Raw genomic sequence first — 18,062 nt, 5'->3', positions numbered from 1 at the left:
GCCGCCGTCTTCAACCGACCATACAGGGTGCCCCCCACCCCTCTAAGGGTGGGTACCCATTTATCTACTTGCAATTAGGTTGCTTTCGAACCGATGTGGCTAAATATCCCAGGCTTGGAAATTCTGAGCATAAGAACACCCGAAGAACCCCGCTGGATCAGACCAGGGAGGGTCCATCTAGTCCAGCAGCCCATCTCACACAGTGGTCAACTGTGTTCCTCTGGAGGGCCAGCAACAGGGCAGAGAGGCCGAGGCCTTCGTAAGAATGTCAGAAGAGCCCTGCCGAATCAGACCAGCGGTCCATCTAGTCCAGCATCCTGTCTCACACAGTGGCCAACCAGTTCCTCTGGAGGGCCAACAACAGGGCAGAGAGACCGAGGCCTTCATGAGAACACCAGAAGAGCCCTGTTGGATCAGAGCAGTGAGGGTCCATCTAGTCCAGCAGCCCATCTCACACAGTGGCCAACCGTGTTCTTCTGGAGCGCCAGCAACAGGGCAGAGAGGCCGAGGCCTTTGTAAGAATGTCAGAAGAGCCCTGCCGGATCAGACCGGATCCATCCAGTCCAGCATCCCGTCTCACACAGTGGCCAGCCAGTTCCTCTGGAGGGCCCACAACAGGGCAGAGAGACCGAGGCCTTCCCCTGATGTTGCCTCCTGGCTCAGGGATTCAAAGGCTTAGTGCCTCTGCATGTGAAGGTTTCCCTTCAGTCACCATGATTAGTCACAGATCTCTCCTTTAACTCACCGTGTCTTCACAACCAATAATGTTCTCATGTCCATATTCAGACTGCTTCTGCCTTGTGAACGGCAATGCCTCTCATATCTCCAGTGACTGAAGTTGCTCTTTGCGTGTTTTAACGCCTTTGAAATCTCACTGAGCTTTGGGTTGGTTCTTAGCCTTCAAATGTTTTATTTTCAATTTTTCTTTTTGCCTCACCACTCCTCTTTTTTTATTTAACACACTTACCATGGACATCAAATACCCACTCATAGAAACCTTAAAGGGTTCCCCAGATTATCTGTTCCAGGGGTTACACTAACTTGGGAAAAAGGATAGAATTTGTGTTTCCTTCCACCCCTACCTCTTTTTAATCAGATATTGACGGGCTCAGTCACCGTATCCTGTCGACTTTTATCTTTATCCTTTATCTGTAAACTTACGTAGGACCTGGTATACCGTTTGTATTGATGCTCACATTTTTGATTTCTTGGGGAGCTCACCTTTCAAACGAATAAGAATCAGATCTATTTTAGAAAAACTGTGATGCAGGTAAGAGCAATAAGTTTAGTCTTGCTATTTGGGATGTGCCCTCCGGCAACCGTCCTTCCTGTCTGGTCCCTTCAGTTCTTCCAAAAAACCTTTTTGGGAAACTTCCCAATTTATTTTTTTGTTGTTTGTTGTTCAGTCGCACAGTCGAGTCCGACTCTTCCCAATTTATTTGCCTTCTGTTTATTTGGAAAACTTATATGCCACCTCTTCATAGACCCGTTCGAAGCGACTTGCAACTAAAAACAACCGCCCGGCGCCATTAAAACCAAGCAAAGGCTCTCCTCTCACCTATCCATCGCATTATTATTATTTTGTTCCACAAAACTTTTTATTTTGGGATATAATATCACATTTAACATTTTGTTTTACTTTTCAAATACTCATATTTCCCTTCCCCCACACCCTTACTAATGGCTTCCCGCAGTGCTCCACCCTTTGTTCTTTTACACTTCATATATTTACCTCAGTAACTTAACTTCTATTGCAAGATAACATTTCTATCAATATTGTTCTAAATACAGTAAATTGTGTTTCACATCCCAGTTACCCTCTAGATAGTCTTTAAATTCTTCCTATCCATCGCATTATTAAAATGCTTTCCCCCCCACCCATATTCATTCTCCTATATGTGGAAATTCCTCTAGAAGGGCGATGGCCATTCTTTTCACCTGGAGGCCAGAGTATGCCTTATCTCCATCTTCTTTTTCATCTTAGTATTCAATCTCAGAGAGCCTTAAAGTGCTTTGCGCTTGTAGCAGCTGCACCTTCAGTGTGTGCCAACGCTCTTTGGGTATGAAGCAGGAAAGATCACACCGTGATGGGTCATGAGGCATACAGTGGTGCCAGCAAACCCTTCTGGGGGCTCCTAGCATTGAGGCTAGCTCTTCCTCTTGTTATGCGCCAGGGCTGGTTGCTCGCACAGCAGGGGGCTCAGCTGGCGAAAACTGTGGTCGTCCTGAGGATCCGGGAACGTTGCTGTCCTGCTCAGGAAGGGTGTCTGTTGAAGCAATGCGATGGCACGGTCAGTGACTTAACACCACTGTGTGTGACGTTGATTACCTCACGGCGACTGACACGGAGGCTCTGTTTCCGGAAGAGCCTGGTGGTCTGTTGCCAGGAAGACCGAGAGGGAAAGCATTATGATCACTCTGCGCCGGCTCAGGTTTAACACAGCGAGGTCTTACCGTGGGCCTGGGCACAGAAGGCAGGCTCATACCAAGTGGAGTTGGGTCTCTCAAGGTCGAGGTGATGTAGGGACTGTGAGTAAGGGAGGGGTCTTCGTGGAGCCTCACTTTAATGACTCCTAATGTAACCTTGTCTGTCGGTTGGTCTGGGCTGCGGCAAGACGCCATATACTATATGGAGCCTCACTGGTCTCCAGGGCTCAGTATCCCTGCTAGATGGTGAGTCTTTGCGGCCACCTTGAACACCTGGAGCCAATTTGCTTTTACTCCGCAGGATGCTAAATCTGATGTCTTTTGGCCTTCACGGCTAATAAAACCGCAGCACAGCAGGGGAATCGAACTTTCAGTCCCGGGCTTTTTGGCGTGTCTCGAATTCTTTTCCATCAGCAGAATATTGAGTAACGTTGAACATGGGCTGGAGAAAGGTGAGCGAACAAAGGGAGGCGAAGTCTCACAGGGGTGATGGTGGTCCAGAGCAACTGTCTCCCTTTTCGATCCTTTTCCTCTTTGGTTGATCCGGAGGCCCACGTTGCTCTCTCGTGGTCTCGTCGGGTCCAGTTTGCTTTCCATGATCTTGGTCTATGTTTGCCAACAGAGTGAAGTAAGCAGTTGAATGGAACTCATTATGTAGGATCACACACACACACACACACCCGTGCGTATCGTTCTTAACAGCAAGTGAGTTCCAAACAAACACAGAGCCACTGGCCCCGATTTGTAAGGGATGGATCAGAGAACCCCCTCGGAGATCCGCTTCCTACATGGCATTGTTTCGGCAACCGTGTCTCAGCAGGGCCCGTGGCCGATTTCCTGGCAGCCCCTACTTTGTGACCAAGGCGGAGGGTTTTTTAATAGTTCCCCTCTGCGGGAGGGTGGGATGGGCTTGGACGGCCACTGTTTCCCCATGCCCAGCAGACTTCCCTTTTGGGTTAAAGGGGGACCTGTTTCCTAGGAAAGGAGACAAAGGACAGATTTCCTTTTAAAAAAAAATAATAATCTGAGCCATCACTTCCTCTTGTTGCGCACCGTAATTCTATTCTGGTATTTCTGTAGCCAGGCGAGGCTTTGGACTCCTGCAACACCTGTCTGAGCTGAGACGATGCTGGAAGGGAAGCCGCGTGCCTGAGAACAGGAAGCCAGGCCTTGGCGGCCCTTTAAAGCCAGTTAGGAGCGCGGACTCTGATCTGGGAGAACCGGGTTTGATTCCCCACTCCTCCACTTGCACCTGCTGGATGACCTTGGGCCAGTCCCAGTTCTCTCAGAGCTGTCCTTGAAAAACAGCAGTTCTCTCAGAGCTCTCTCATTTCCACCTGCCTCACAAGGGGGTCTGCTGTGGGGAGGGGAAGGGAGAGGAGTTTGTAAGCCGCTCTGAGAATCCTCTGGGTAGTGAAGGGCGGGGTATTAAATCCAATCTCCTCCTCCTCCTTCTACCCACAGCTCTATATGAGCTGCCTTGGACAGGTGTTCAGTCCCAAATATCTCCTGCATCTGCAGAAGAACCAGCATGCTCTTGCATATATCTATGCACACGTCCACCAAATAGCTAGCTTGGATTGAGTAATTGAACTAACTCTGGAGAGCAAATAGGACCTTTTGCTGTTGCAGAGATGTTTGGTTTAGCAGGGGCAGATCCTGAACGGGCCCTTAAGACATGGCTGGGCATTGCTTGCTTCGTGAATTAGATGCTCGTGGGGATCGACTCTGTGGTTTCTGGTGGCGGAAGGGGGCAGTTTTTTCCGTCCTCCCCCACCCCCAATTTTTTTGAGGTCCCCTCTTCCCCAGGAGCACCATTCCAGGGGCTGTTTTGAGTTGCAGTCAGAGGAGGCAGGCTAGAGGGCCGTGCTGCACAGATGGATGAAAATGCCTTACGTCCGTGGACATTTCTGGCGGGTCCAGGCTCGTGGCCTTTCGGGTGATGGGATCCTCAGCCCAAGCCAGCTCTGCTGCCCGTTCACACAGCTGCTGCAAAAGGGGTGGAGCTTCCAGGGTGAGGCAATGGTGGATGCAGGCGGGAAGGTCCTTGCAGTCCTCAAGGCTCGGCCTTGGCTATTAGCCACAAGGTATAGATAGGGGCTCTGGGGCAAGTGATGCTCTGTCTTCTTGGTGCTTGGGGGGGGTCAACAGTGGGAGGGCTTCTAATGTCCTGGCCCCACTGGTGGACCTCCTGATGGCACTGGTATTTCTGGCCACTGTGTGACACAGAGTGTTGGACTGGATGGGCCTTTGGCCTGATCCAACACTGGCAGCTCTTGTGTTCTTATGTTTCCCATGCCATCACGCAGTCCCAGAAGCAAGACATGACTGTTCGCCTGGCATCTCCAGAAAGCCAAGCAGCATCTTGTGCTTTGATCTAATTCATGGTTTCCACAGTGCCCTCTCAGGCCACTTCCGTCTAGCAGCATTAAGCTGTTGTTTTGCCATCTTTGTGCCATCCTGTACCAGGGCATTTGCCAAGGGCTGCCTGTCATTTGGTAAAGAGTCGAGAATCGGCGCCAATTTGCCCCACAGCAGTACTCGGTACCCAGCCGTTACAGCTGCAGATGTGGCTACGCTTAAGGCCCATGGACCCTGAAGCATACACCTTTCGACCCATCAAATCTAACTTTCTCCCCTCTTTATCCATAGTAGTAGAGCGGGAGCCAGAATGTCCCCTGGCCGGGAGGACAGCTGCAACCATGGAGTGTGCCTTAGGATTCTCAAAGAGACGATCGATTTGAAGAAGGGTACCTGTTATCTTAATAACGAAAAGGTCTGGAACAATGGTACTGAATTGTACCCTTTATTGTAATACCTGGGTTGGTATGGTGCAGGAGTGCCTGGGGTTATCCCCAAGGCCTTAGCTGTAATTCTGTATTTGTGCATATTGTGCAGGAGTATCATCCGCCTGGGTGCTAAGTAGATCCTTGCCTTCAAATGGGAGGCCTTCCACAAGGGTAAGGCTAAAGAGCGTAACCAAGAACGGCGCCTCAAAACAGTAGCCTGATTGGCCGAGAGCCGCTGACCTGCAGAGCCAGCCTGGTCCACAGCAGGTTCTCCCCTTGCTGAGCTTCCTCGCCCTGCTCTCCCCTCTCCCGCTTCTCTCCCCTCCCCCTGCCGGTGCCACCAACTGCCTTTCCGTCTGGCCACGAGGCAGGTCTTCTGTGCATGGGCAAAGAAGCGTGGAACTAATCCACGGGGTGCGACCTGGGGAGCAGCTCTCCATAATTCCCCGTGAAATGGATTCTCAAAACTGTCAAGCATCATCACTGCAGGCCGCGGACCTCCCCAGTGGCTTGTGCGCCCGTTTTAATTAGCGTGGGGGTTTGTTGGTTGGATTGCCTCCATCTGGGCACGGGGATGTCTTGGAGCAGCCCTGTTTGTTCCCAGGCTCCTGTCTCCATTCGGGGCTGGAAGCAGAGCCAGAGCGTGTTTGCGCAGTCGTCACCGTGCCCTCTGTGCTGCTCTTCTTGTTCTTTAGCCCCTCGGCTGCTAGTTCTGAGGCTAGGAGGGAGAACAAGCGGCAGGCCGAGCTTTCCTGGTGTTGCTAGTGAAAAGCGACCCTGCAAAGGCGATGCGAGTCGCTGTTGCCTCCATCTGGGCACGGGGATGTCTTGGAGCAGCCCTGTTTGTTCCCAGGCTCCCGTCTCCATTCGGGGCTGGAAGCAGAGCCAGAGCGTGTTTGCGCAGTCGTCACCGTGCCCTCTGTGCTGCTCTTCTTGTTCTTTAGCCCCTCGGCTGCTAGTTCTGAGGCTAGGAGGGAGAACAAGCGGCAGGCCGAGCTTTCCTGGTGCTGCTAGTCTAGTGAAAAGCGACCCCGCAAAGGCGACGCGAGTCGCTGCGTGTACCTCCTGGTATCTGCCCATGGGGAGACCTGCTTGCCAAAGGTGAATGCTAAAATATGAATATTTGCGATCTCTCAGTCTTAGTCTTCCGCCCACCTCCGGTTTCTACTTCTGTTGTGCCTCTCTGCTTCCTTGGTCGTTCTGACTACCCCGCAGCCAATGTTGCCTCTAAGCTGTGGAGTCTCGTGAGCCAAAGTTCTGCTTTGTGAGCGACTGGCATTAAAGTTGCGAGCGAGCGATTTGGCTACTGCATCAATTAGTTTGCTCTGGAGCCGTCCTTCCCGAGCTGAGACAAAAATGTGTGAGCCGGAGGCTAAAAAATTGAGCTAGTTCATACTAACTCAGCTTAGAGGGAACACTGCCTGCAGGAGTTTCTGTTGCTGTAGACATTCTACATCCTGGGGTATAAGCGCCATCTTCCGTGATTTCCCCCACTTAGCTTCTCGAAACTTCTTGTTTTTGTGTTACGGGTGTGTATTTTAGCTCTTGGCTCTGCTTTGGTACTATTTTTATGCTGGATATTTATTTTATAATTCTTTTTTCCCCCTGTGTTTTAAGGCTTGGGCCAAGACTTACAGATCATACAGGTTCGAGAGGAGGGGGATGCGTACGGCTTTGACAACCGTTTGTGCCAAAATGTCAAGCGTATAGCAACTTCGCCTAATTTCTTTTATTTCCAGTTATTTGCTCCACCTCTGCTCTAGACATTTTTCGGGTTATACGGGGGAAAACCCCGTATAAGTGGAATGCCCACTTCAAATACAAGGTGCTTTTAAGGTTTGGGCCAAGACTTACAGATCATACAGGTCCGAGAGGAGGGAGGCGTACGGCTTTGACAACCGTTTGTGCCAAAATGTCAAGCGTATAGCAACTTCTCCTCATTTCTTTTATGTCCAGTTATTTGCTTCACCTCTGCTCTAGACATTTTTTCGGGTTATACGGGGAAAAAACCCTAAAATATTAGGAATGCCCACTTCAAATACAAGGTGCTGGTGAAAATTCAAGATGCAGGTGGCTTCACTATCGTCCGGGGCGCACCACGTGGCCCGGAACCCCCCCTTGCCCGTGCCCCCCCCCCCGCTTTCCCTTTCCCTTCCGTGCCCTGCTGCTGTGCTACAGCCCGGCTTGGCAAGGAAGGAGAAGAGCCCTTGAAAGTGCTTGCAGGGGCAGAGCGAGAAAGACGTCTGCCTTCCGCACGGCTGCCTTCTCCAGTCCCTTGAACCTCCTTGAGCATCTGCTAGCGAAGGAGAACAAGGGCAGAGAGGACCCTTCTAGCTTCACTGGACCAAAGAGCGGTCCGTGTCGCATCCGGAACAGGAAGCAAACAGAGCGGGAATAGAGAAAGAGCGTTGCCACAGAAAAGTATTAGAGTCCTGAAAACATCAAACCATACGTAGCAAAGTACAAATGCATCAACATCTTAAACAGCCAGAACGCAAGGAATGACTCCACGAGTCAGCAACAGGACCAGCCCTGGTTGGGTTGCTGACTTGGGGGGGGGGGGATTGTTATGGATGTTCTCTCTCTCCCTGGAATGGGTGACAAATTGCCGCCTTTCACGGTTCCCCATCAATCCCTGGTCTCCCCTTCCTTCTTCAGGGACCTCCTTCAGAATAGCCCTTAAGGAATTAATGTCCTGAGCAGTGCTATGAATCTCCTGTTCCATACCAGTCATCCAGCTGCTAAGGTCAATTTGCAGTTCCTCCTCTTCTAGCACACCTTAATCTCTTACTCCACACCTGGTTCCCTAGGTCATTGACGGTCCTTTCCAATTTCTGCATTTCACAGTTTTGTCTTTCAGTATCTGCCGCTGTGTACCTCTGGTTGTTAGGAACATGCAGCGGACTGACATCCCTCCCTTCTACCGCTTCCCTTTCCACAACTGGGTTCCTGTCCCGTGCCTGGCTTTCCTCCACGCCGGACAGCCGAAATAGTGTGATCCAGGCTGGGCTGCCGGATTTATGTGGTTCCTTATTCTCTCCATGTTAGACCCTGACCTCGGGTGACCAAATGAAGCCTTGAAGAGGACTTGATTGGTCTTAAGGTGCCGCTGGACTCAAACTTTGCTTCGCGCGCACACAGGTGTGCAGTAGCAAGGTGAGGGTGAGGCAGACCCAAGCCTAGACAGAGAGTTGCCTTTGTGGAAAATTCCTGCATCGGCAAGAGCTAGAGAAATTACGTGGCATTAAATCCAAACGTATTGCATGCTTAAATTCCAGTTGATTTCAGTGGATTCAGCGATGCCTCCATCTTTTGCCCTAGATGACTGTTCTTAAAGAAACTTGGAGCAAAAATGTCCTGGCACCGTAAAGGTTAGCATTTATTCTAATAGGGCCGCAATCCTAAACAGGCTTACAAGGAAGTGAGTCCCACTGAGCTCTGAGTAAGCATTCCCGAGGTTGCGCTGCAGGAACCAGACCTGTCTATGCTTTCCGATCTCCTATTCAGGACTGGCTGATTCTTGCTCCAGTCAAGGGATGAGATTAGACATGGCTGCGTGCTTATTTTTTTATACTTCCTGTCTTGACAGCATCTTCAGGAAGCACCAGTGAAGCCCCTCCCCTCAGGAGAGGGAATGGAAGGGCCCCTAAGGTGATGCGGAGGGGGGGGAGAGATTTCTCCCCAAGGGCAAAGGTCACACAGAGCACTCGAGCCCCGTTAAAGGGGCAGGGCAGAATATCGGCTTCGTTGGGTCTCGGAAATGGTGCAAAGCAGAAGGTTCCTCACTTTAGTATCCTGGGTTCCCTGGAGACCTTTGGGGAAGCTAAGCCTTCTGGTTATTCTGGAGCGATGCTCGTATCTAATGGAAAACGGCCCACGATTAACGTCACCATGGCAGTGGCCCACGTTCCAGATCACAGCCTTGAATTCATTGCAGGCCCCTCTGAGCAAACAAAGAAATCTCCAGGCGAGCGTCGATGGAAAGTTCTAGAAATGCCCGGGGTGCAGTATTTGCCTCTTGGAAGTCGTTGCCCAGCAGAAGCCGAAAGTGCATGTCTTAATTTCGTCGGGCGAGAGATCCTTGAGTTTTGAGTTCGCTACAACAGCTGAAGCGGAGAAAGGAAGACTCAATAACGGGCTTGCCCTGGGGGTCTCCCTTCCCCCCCATCCTTGTTTCTGAGCGAAAGCACAGGTGCAGCAGCCGAGATGACTGTTGCAGGATTCCAAGAGAAGCGGCTGCTTCAAGAAAAGGGATAAAGGGCAGTGGGAAGTTTGGCCCTGCAGCAAGGAATGGGAGCAGCACAAAAGCATAGCCGGACTTGCATAGTGTTAACGTAAAGCGTGCGCAGGAGAAATTCCTGCTAGACTGCCCCCCCGTGTTTTAATTAATGGAAGCAGAACAGCCTTTTGGTTTCTCTGCCACAGGCAGCAAAACATCTCACACTGCCTCGTGATGAAACACCAGTCTTTTAATTTGTTCACTCAGAGATTGTGGATATGCAGACTGCATTCTTGTGAATCCTGAAGGCTTTTCACTCCGGCGTTTGGCCAGGGTGATGTTTTCGGGGTGTTTGCTTCATTCTTCCGCTCCCCTCATTCATTCCAAATAGGATTGAGTGGGCTGGGCGAAAATAATGCAGGAATGAAACAGTGGCAGCAATTTGGGAAGGTGGGCTTTTGGACCCAACCTCCTCCAAATCCTATATCTACTGGGTTTGTAAAGGGATCCTTCTCATTTCAACCAGGTTCTTTCCCATGAATGTATCCCTTCTTTCCGTGTTTGGACCAAGGCTCCCTCTAAGCTGTGGAGTCCTGTGAGCAAAAATTCTACTTGGTGAGCTCCTGGCATTAAAGTTGTGAGCGAGCGATTTGGCTGCTGCATGAATTGGTTTGCTCTGAAGCCCTCCTTCCTGAGCTAAGACAAAAATCTGCGAGCCGGAGGCTAAAAAACTGTGAGCTAGCTCACACTAACTCAGCTTAGAGGAATCACTGGTTTGGACCCTCTTCTAATGATGGCCCTCCATCAAAAAAAAAAAGGGGGTGGTGGTTTTCCTTCCAGGTCTCAGGGCATCTTTTGCCTGTCCTTGTTTCAAAAGGTAATGTGACAAAGGAATGAGAGTCTCAATAAAGTGGTGCTGCTTCTTGATTTGGTTCATAGCTTCTTTGGGGGGGTGTATTGAAGCTGTCCTAAAGCGCGCCTGGTCAGAGCTCAACCAGATGGCTTGAGATGCACAACATGGCAAAAAGATAAAACAGGCTGTCGCTATGGAGACTACTGTGTACAGTTCTGGTCCCCATACTTCAGAAAGGACGTCGGAAAGCTGGACAAAGTACAGAGGAGGGCAACCAAGATGGTTGGAACATCTTTCTTATGAGGTCAGGCTGAAGAGTCTGGAACTTTTCAGTTTAGAAAAGAGACAACTAAGAAAAGACATGGTAGAGGCTTATAAAATTATGTACAAGGTGGACAGAGTTGACAACATATTCTCCCTCTCCCAAAATACTAGGTGTTAAATTCATTTGTTACGAGGGCCGGATCTGACATAAATTTCACTTTGTCGGGCCAGGCCATGTGTGCCACCGGAGATATAAACTTTATAAAGATAATTTCAGATGCCGAATGGCAATAACAGGCTTAATTGGATTAGGTGTGATATACAGAGGGGTAATAGGCATGGCGTTATCAGCACTGGTAATGAGACAGGAAACCTAGGTCTCAGTTTGGTCCAGGAGGATTCTGCTGAATTGCAACTGCATTGCAGCCTCCTGAACTAAAATGAGACCTAGGTTTCCTCTCTCTCTCTCAAAGTCTGCTATTGTGATTTGGGGTCTGAAATGACTCCACTCTCCAAGATGTAAGGACAGATGGACTCACATTCTAGCTGTATCTGGAGATGTGAGCAGTGACTCATGCAAGCTCATGCCTTGCCACAAATTTTGCTAGTTGTTAAGGTGCTACTGGACTCTTGCTCTCTTCCACTAATAAAGAATGCAAACTGTGTTCTTAGGTTCCCCCCCCCCATTTGTTAGAATTGGAAAGGGAGATCTCTCCCTCCCCTCCCCGAAGAAGTGTATGCACACACGAAAGCTTATACCTGGAGTAAAACTTTGTTGGTCTACAGCAGAGTCTCTCTCTCTCCCTCTCCCTCCCTCTGACTCTTTCCTTCCCCTTCCCTTCCCAGAGGGGGAGGAGCCCTCAGCCAATCAAGGGAAGACAGGGTTGGCTTCTCTGTGAAACAGAAAACAGCAAGTTGCAATGCAGTAATGAGGAAATAGGGAAGCAGACAAGAGCCAGTTGCTTGTGGGCTGGATAGCAGTTCTGCAGGGGCTGGTTCCGGCCCACGGGCCATATGTTTGACACCTGTACTAGAACTTGAGGGCACCCAATAAAGCTGATGGGCCGTAGATTCTGGAAGGACAAAAAGAAATAGTTCTTTACACAGAGAGTGATTAAACTGTGGAATTTGCTGCCAGAGACTGTAGTGATGGCCGCAGGCACAGACAGCTTTAAAAGGGGATTGGACAGATTAATGGAGGATAAGTCTATCAGTGGCTGCTAGCAATGTTGACTAAAGGGAACCTCCTCATTCAGAGGCAGTCAGCCTCTGATTCCCAAAGCCAGGGGAAGGCCTTGGCCTCTCTGCCCTGTGGTTGGGCCTCCAGAGGAACTGGTTGGCCACCGTGTGAGATGGGCTGCTGGACTGGATGGACCCTCACTGGTCTGACCCAGCAGTGCTCTTCTGATGTTCTTATAAGAGAAACTGGAGTAGTAAGGAAGGGCTGTTTGCTCCTCCATGACTTTACCATAGATGTCCCTGTAAATGCCTGGGATGGATTTCTAGTCACTGAAGCTAGTTGTGACAAAGTCTAATTGAAAGCAGCTTGTCCTAATGTTCTGCTTATTTTAGTAGGATTTTGGGCCTAGGCTAACTTTAGCTGGATTGGGACATGATCTTCCTGACACCAACATAGAGCATGTCCTTGTTCAGGAGTACATTAAGAGCCCTGCTGGGTCAGACCAGTGAGGGTCCCTCTAGTCCAGCCTCCCGTCTCACACAGGGGCCAGCCAGGTCCTCTGGAGGGCCCACATATAGGGCACAGAGGCCGAGGCCTTCCCCTGATAAGAACACCAGAAGAGCCCTGCTGGATCAGACCAGTGAGGGTACCTCTAGTCCAGCATCCTGTCTCACAGTGGCTGACCAGTTTATTTATTTATTTATATACTTTAGATTTATATACCGCTCCAAACCCCGAAGGGTCTCTGAGCGGTTTACACAGTTCCGAATTATCCCTAACTAAGGCCACATGTTTACAGGGGTCGGGGCTACCTACCGGCACCCAGGTGGCAGGGCTTGCTGTTCTCGGCTTGTTCCCAGGTGGTCTTTTTTTCGGGCGTTGTTGTTCCAATGTTCCTGGCGTCTCCGGTGTCTGGTGAGGTCTTTTCGGTCTGGTGGCTTTCTTTCTAGGCGGGCTCCTCTAGTGCGTGGTACGTGTCGACTTACAGCCCAGCTAAGGTCCGATCCGGCTCTGCTGCGCCTGCACATGTCACCACGTCCTCCTCTGGAGGGCCAACAACAGGGCAGAGAGGCCGAGGCCTTCCCCTGAGAAGAACATCAGAAGAGCCCTGCTGGGTCAGACCAGTGAGGGTCCCTCTAGTCCAGCATCCTGTCTCACACAGTGGCCAGCCAGTTCCTCTGGAGGGCCAACCACAGGGCAGGGAGGCCGAGGCCTTCATGAGAACATCTGAAGAGCCCTGCTGGATCAGAGCAGTGGTCCATCTAGTCCAGCATCCTGTCTCACACAGTGACCATCCAGTTCCTCTGGAGGGCCAACAGCAGGGCAGAGAGGCTGAGGCCTTCAGAAGAACATCAGAAGAGCCCTCCTGGGTCAGACCAGTGAGGGTCCCTCTAGTCCAGCATCTTGTCTCACACCGTGGCCAACCAGTTCCTCCGGAGGGCCAGCAACAGGGCAGAGAGGCCCAGGCTGTTCCCTGATGTTGCCTCTTGGCACTGCTGTTCAGAACTGCCCCTGAATGCAGAGGTTCCCTTTAGTGACCGGCTAGTAGCCACTGATAGACCTCTCCTCCATGAATCTGTTTAATCCCCTGTTAAAGCTGTCAATGCCCATGGCCACCACTAACACATACCTTGGCCATTTTCCCCACGCCATTTTCAGGAGGGGTGGCGTACAGCAGGACATGTGGTAAGCAGGCTTTGGGTGCCGAAAAGGAGTGCGACTGTGATTCCCCCTTGGTTCTCCTCTCTGCTGCGGAGAGCATGCTGGAACAAGGCCCATCTTCCCAGGACTGAAGACGCTGTCAGTCTTCACAAAAAAAGGTAAGCCACTAATGGCTGGCATGAACACGAAGAATGGGCAAGCAGTTCTAAGGTGGAACTGAACAAAGAATTCAAAAGATGGATGAATTGGAAGCCTCCTTCCGCATATTGTGTCCAGAAAGGGTCAATAGTCAGGTCCATACCCAGGATTTTTTTTTAGTCGGGGGCATTTAAGTTTCGGGGGGGCACTGGCTAATTGAGTAGAATGTAATTGAATTACAGTTAAATAGACTTTCTGGAGGAAATAGAGAGGTGCTGTCTGGCTCAACGGGGCCACCGTAGCTGGCCCTTTGTGCCAGACAGCTGCACAGGAATACCTGGCTCCTTCCCCACATGGGGCCCTGGGCTGGGTGGGAAGTTGTGGGGGCTTGCCACTAAGTCGGGGGGGGGGCTAGCCCCTTGATGCCCCACTGTAGCTACGGGCCTGGTACGTAGGGTTAGTCCAGCAAATGCCCCTCAAAAAGGCCGAAAGGGTTACTCCGGCACATAACAAAACTGATGCTGTTCTCAAATATTGGGAACTGGCAAAGCCTTGGTCTGCAGGTCGTTATCAGAGCAACTAAAAAGCCCCAGCACCTACAGCCCCCCTTCGAGTTTCTCACCCCTGAACACTTTTTCCGAACTACAGTCATTTTCATTGAACCAGCCCTGATCACCCAAATCCAATTTGCTTGCATTCCTTTCTCCCCCACCTGCCTCAATGCAGAAAGCAGAAAAGGAAGAATGGGGAATTCACAGAGGTATGTTCTTCCTCGGGAAGGGGCCTGGGACTGCGGTAAGAGCATCTGCTTGGTATGCACAAGTTCCCAGCTTCAATCCCCGGCATCTCCCGTTTAAAAGGAATCAGGTATTGTGAAAGGCGTCTAGCCTGAGACTGCGGAGTTACTGCCAGTCGGGCCGAGTTCAGACTGGCAATTTGAAGCGTTGGGGAGTCATGGCAAAGGAGACCCGGAATGGCTTGTTTGCGGTATTCCCGTTCACACTGCAGCAAATGAAGCAGGAGGATACCGTGGAGGAAGCGCAAGGAAGCATTTGTACTATAATATATCTTTATTAAGTTTTCCAAACATTATTAAAACAAAAACAAACATAAACACCACCACCAACCTACACCGATGTTGTAACTGATATCTTCCATGACACCTAAATCATGTTCTTTAGTTAATTACATAATTTCTGCATTTCTTCTCTTCTCTTATACACCATTACTCCTGGGTATCTTAATTTTTTCATTACATATGCTCCTGATCATCTTAAAGTTCAACTATTTGTTTCCATCTAAGTTACTTAGGAAGCATTTGTACTGTTGGCCCGCTGTTAGCAGCTGTTTCTGTGCTCTACTTGCATGCGCCTGGGCGCCTGCCGCGGAAACAGCCAGCCCCTATTATCAACGACTGTGGGTTGTTCCCACCTTAGCAGCGCTTGCGTTCACACGTCAGGGAACCGGAATCAACCCGCTCTACACACGGTTTGCTACCACTTTCACCTGGTACTTTTTAAACTCGGGAGGGAAGCGGCACAAGACGGCTTGAGTACAGCTGGGGGACGCCTGACAGATGTGCCTGTGTGAACCCACCCCTTTAATCCGCTCCTGAGATGTTTGGCTGCCGGGCCAAACTGCCAGTCTGAACTCGGCCTCAGAATAGGAAATCCTGAGACAGATCGATGGTATGCATAAAGTAGTTTTGTTCGTAGGTAGATCCGGCCGCCCAGTGATGCGTGCATTTAGAACGACGGCCATAAACCACTCGAGATTCTGAATGGAGGGATGACGTATTCCTCATCCTATTGAATGTCTAAAGAGCGATCACGAGGCAGGTGACTCGAACAGAGAAATCTACACAAACAAAACACCCTCAACAGCGCGTGAATACCTGTGTGGCAAAAGGTGTGGAACAACTGACAAAAATGGACAACGGAGGACTGCAGAGATTCTAAGCAAACGTGTAAAATGGGTATCACTATATGGGAATCTCTTCTCCACAGCTGTACATAGAAATAGTTCAGGACAGATCTGACCGATTCACTAACACATCTGAGAGTCAGTGTTGTGTATGGAGTCATTTGCTGGAAAGTGCTGTCCATTTGCAGCCAACGTATGGCCCCACTGGAGGGTTTTCAAAGCGATAGATGTTCAGATGTAAGCAGGCAGACCATGGCCCCCCCTTGTCAGGACGCATTTGGAGGTAAACACCTTCACTGAATGGCACCGCAGGAGCTCTTATGCCTGGCAGACTTGACCAAAGTATACCCAAGATGGATGCCAGACAGGCAGGCCTCGTAATTACGCCTAGGCAGGGACCTTGGGAGCAGTACTTCCTCTAAGCTGTGGAGTCTTGTGAGCAAAAATTCTACTTTGTGAGCTACTGGCATTACAGCTGTGAGCAAGCGATTTGGCTAGCTAGTTTGCTCTGGAGCCATCCCTCCTGAGCAAAGACAAAAATGGGTGAGCCAGAGGCTAAAAAGCTATGAGTTATCTCACGCTCGCTCATCTTAGAGGGAACACTGCCTGGAAGGTGTTGCGATCTTGGCCTGACCCAGCTACAGCCTCTCCCTCCGCCCTGACGTCTGCATACCCAGGACAAAAGGCTTGCCCCAGAGCTAGCACTCTCCACCTGGATCGCTGATCCTATCAACCCCGCCTCACCTTCCCTGTTTCTACATTTACTTCACAAAAGTAACACCCTAACACCCTAATTGAACTATGGTGCTGGAGGAGACTCTTGAGAGTCCCTTGGACTGCAAGAAGATCAAATCAGTCAATCCTAAAAGTAATCAACCCTGACTGTTCCCTGGAAGGCCAGATAATGAAACTGAAGCTCAAATACTTTGGCCAGCAAATGAGAAGGGAGCACTCACTGGAGAAGACCCTGATGCTGGGAAAGATTGAAGGTCAAAGAAGAAGACGGGGACGGCAAAGGATGAGATGGTTAGACAGTGTCATAGATGCAACGAACATGAAATTGAGCCAACTTCAGAGGACGGCGGAAGACAGGAAGGCCTGGCGTGATCTGGTCCATGGGGTCGCAAAGAGTCGGACTCGACTGTGCGACTGAACAACAACAACATCACTTTCCCAACTCCTCCCTAGACATCTCCTATTCCCTTTGTCAGTTCCTGGGAACCCCATTCATAATCCCCACACACACACACACACACATTGTGCTTTAGTTAAACTTGTCAGCGCTTTGTTCCAAGGGGCAGTCACTTTGATACGCCCTCAGGTTCCCATTCTTGCTATAACTAGACAGCCTCAGCTGTCTCTTTCCTGCATCCAAACTGCACACCCAAGATGCTGGACATCTTGTTCTTCAGGGCCTTGCCTCTCCTGGAGAGGTAACTATCACCCCTTGAACCCCTTGCTACGTTCCCACTCATTCCTGTATTTCTGCTTGTGTGTTTGTTTTCAGCGCGCACCTATCCTGCGTGTCCTTGCATTATTTCATGATCTCTTTCATAGAATCATGGAATGTTAGAGTTGGAAGGGACCTTGCAGGTCATCTAGTCCAACCCCCTTCACTCTGCAGGAGCATAGCCGAAAGATAGCCCTACAACATACCTGAAAGATGGTCGTCCGGCCTCTGCTTGAAAACATCCAGCGAAGGAGCATCCACCACCTCCCGAGGCAGAGGTCCATTGGTGGCTATTAGCCACAAGGTATAGATAGGGACTCTGGGGCAAGTGATGCTCTGTCTTCTTGGTGCTTGGGGGGGGGGGTCAACAGTGGGAGGGCTTCTAATGTCCTGGCCCCACTGGCGGACCTCCTGATGGCACTGGTATTTTCTGTCACTGCGTTGTAGAGGGTTGGACTGGATGGGCCTTTGGCCTCATCCAACATTGGCGTCTCTTATGTTCTTATGAGGCAGTCTGTTCCACTGCTCAACCACAGTTAGGATGTTTCTCCTGATATTTAGCCGATAATAGCTCCCTTGTAATTTCCATCCATTCGATCTAGTCTTGCAATCCGGAGCAAGAGAGAATAGATCTGCTCCATCTTCTACCTGACAGCCCTTCAGATACTTGAAGACTGCAATCATGTCCCCTCTAAGCCTTCTCTTTCCCAGGCTAAACAGACCCAGCTCTTTCAGCCTTTCCTCGTAAGACTTGGATTCCAACCCTCTCACCATCCTGGCTGCCCTCTTCTGGACACGCTCTTTCAATAAAACAGCCTTTATTGGTTAAGCAGCAGACAGGTTAATTCTGAGTATGTCTCTAAGGCAGAGGTGTCGAACTCATTTGTTACGAGGGCCGGATCTGACCTAAATGTCACTTTGTCAGGCCAGGCTGCGTGTGCCATAAGACATAATGCTGGGTACTGGAGATATAAATTTTATAAAGGACAGCAGCTGGTAAGCTTCCAGTTGGCGTGTCCTCACTGCAGGGCCCCATGGGGTGGGAGGGGGATGCAGAGGGAAATCCACTTGGGTGGACTGGAGAGCCAGCAGCAGTGCAGCACTGGGCAGATGCTCCCGTGCCCCAACAGAGGATCCTCTGCATGCACTCACGCACC

This window comes from Gekko japonicus, unplaced genomic scaffold (assembly GCF_001447785.1).
Source record: "Gekko japonicus isolate JY-2015 unplaced genomic scaffold, Gekko_japonicus_V1.1 scaffold2800, whole genome shotgun sequence".
NCBI classification, from domain to species: Eukaryota; Metazoa; Chordata; class Lepidosauria; order Squamata; family Gekkonidae; genus Gekko; species Gekko japonicus.
This window is presented reverse-complemented; position numbering follows the sequence as displayed.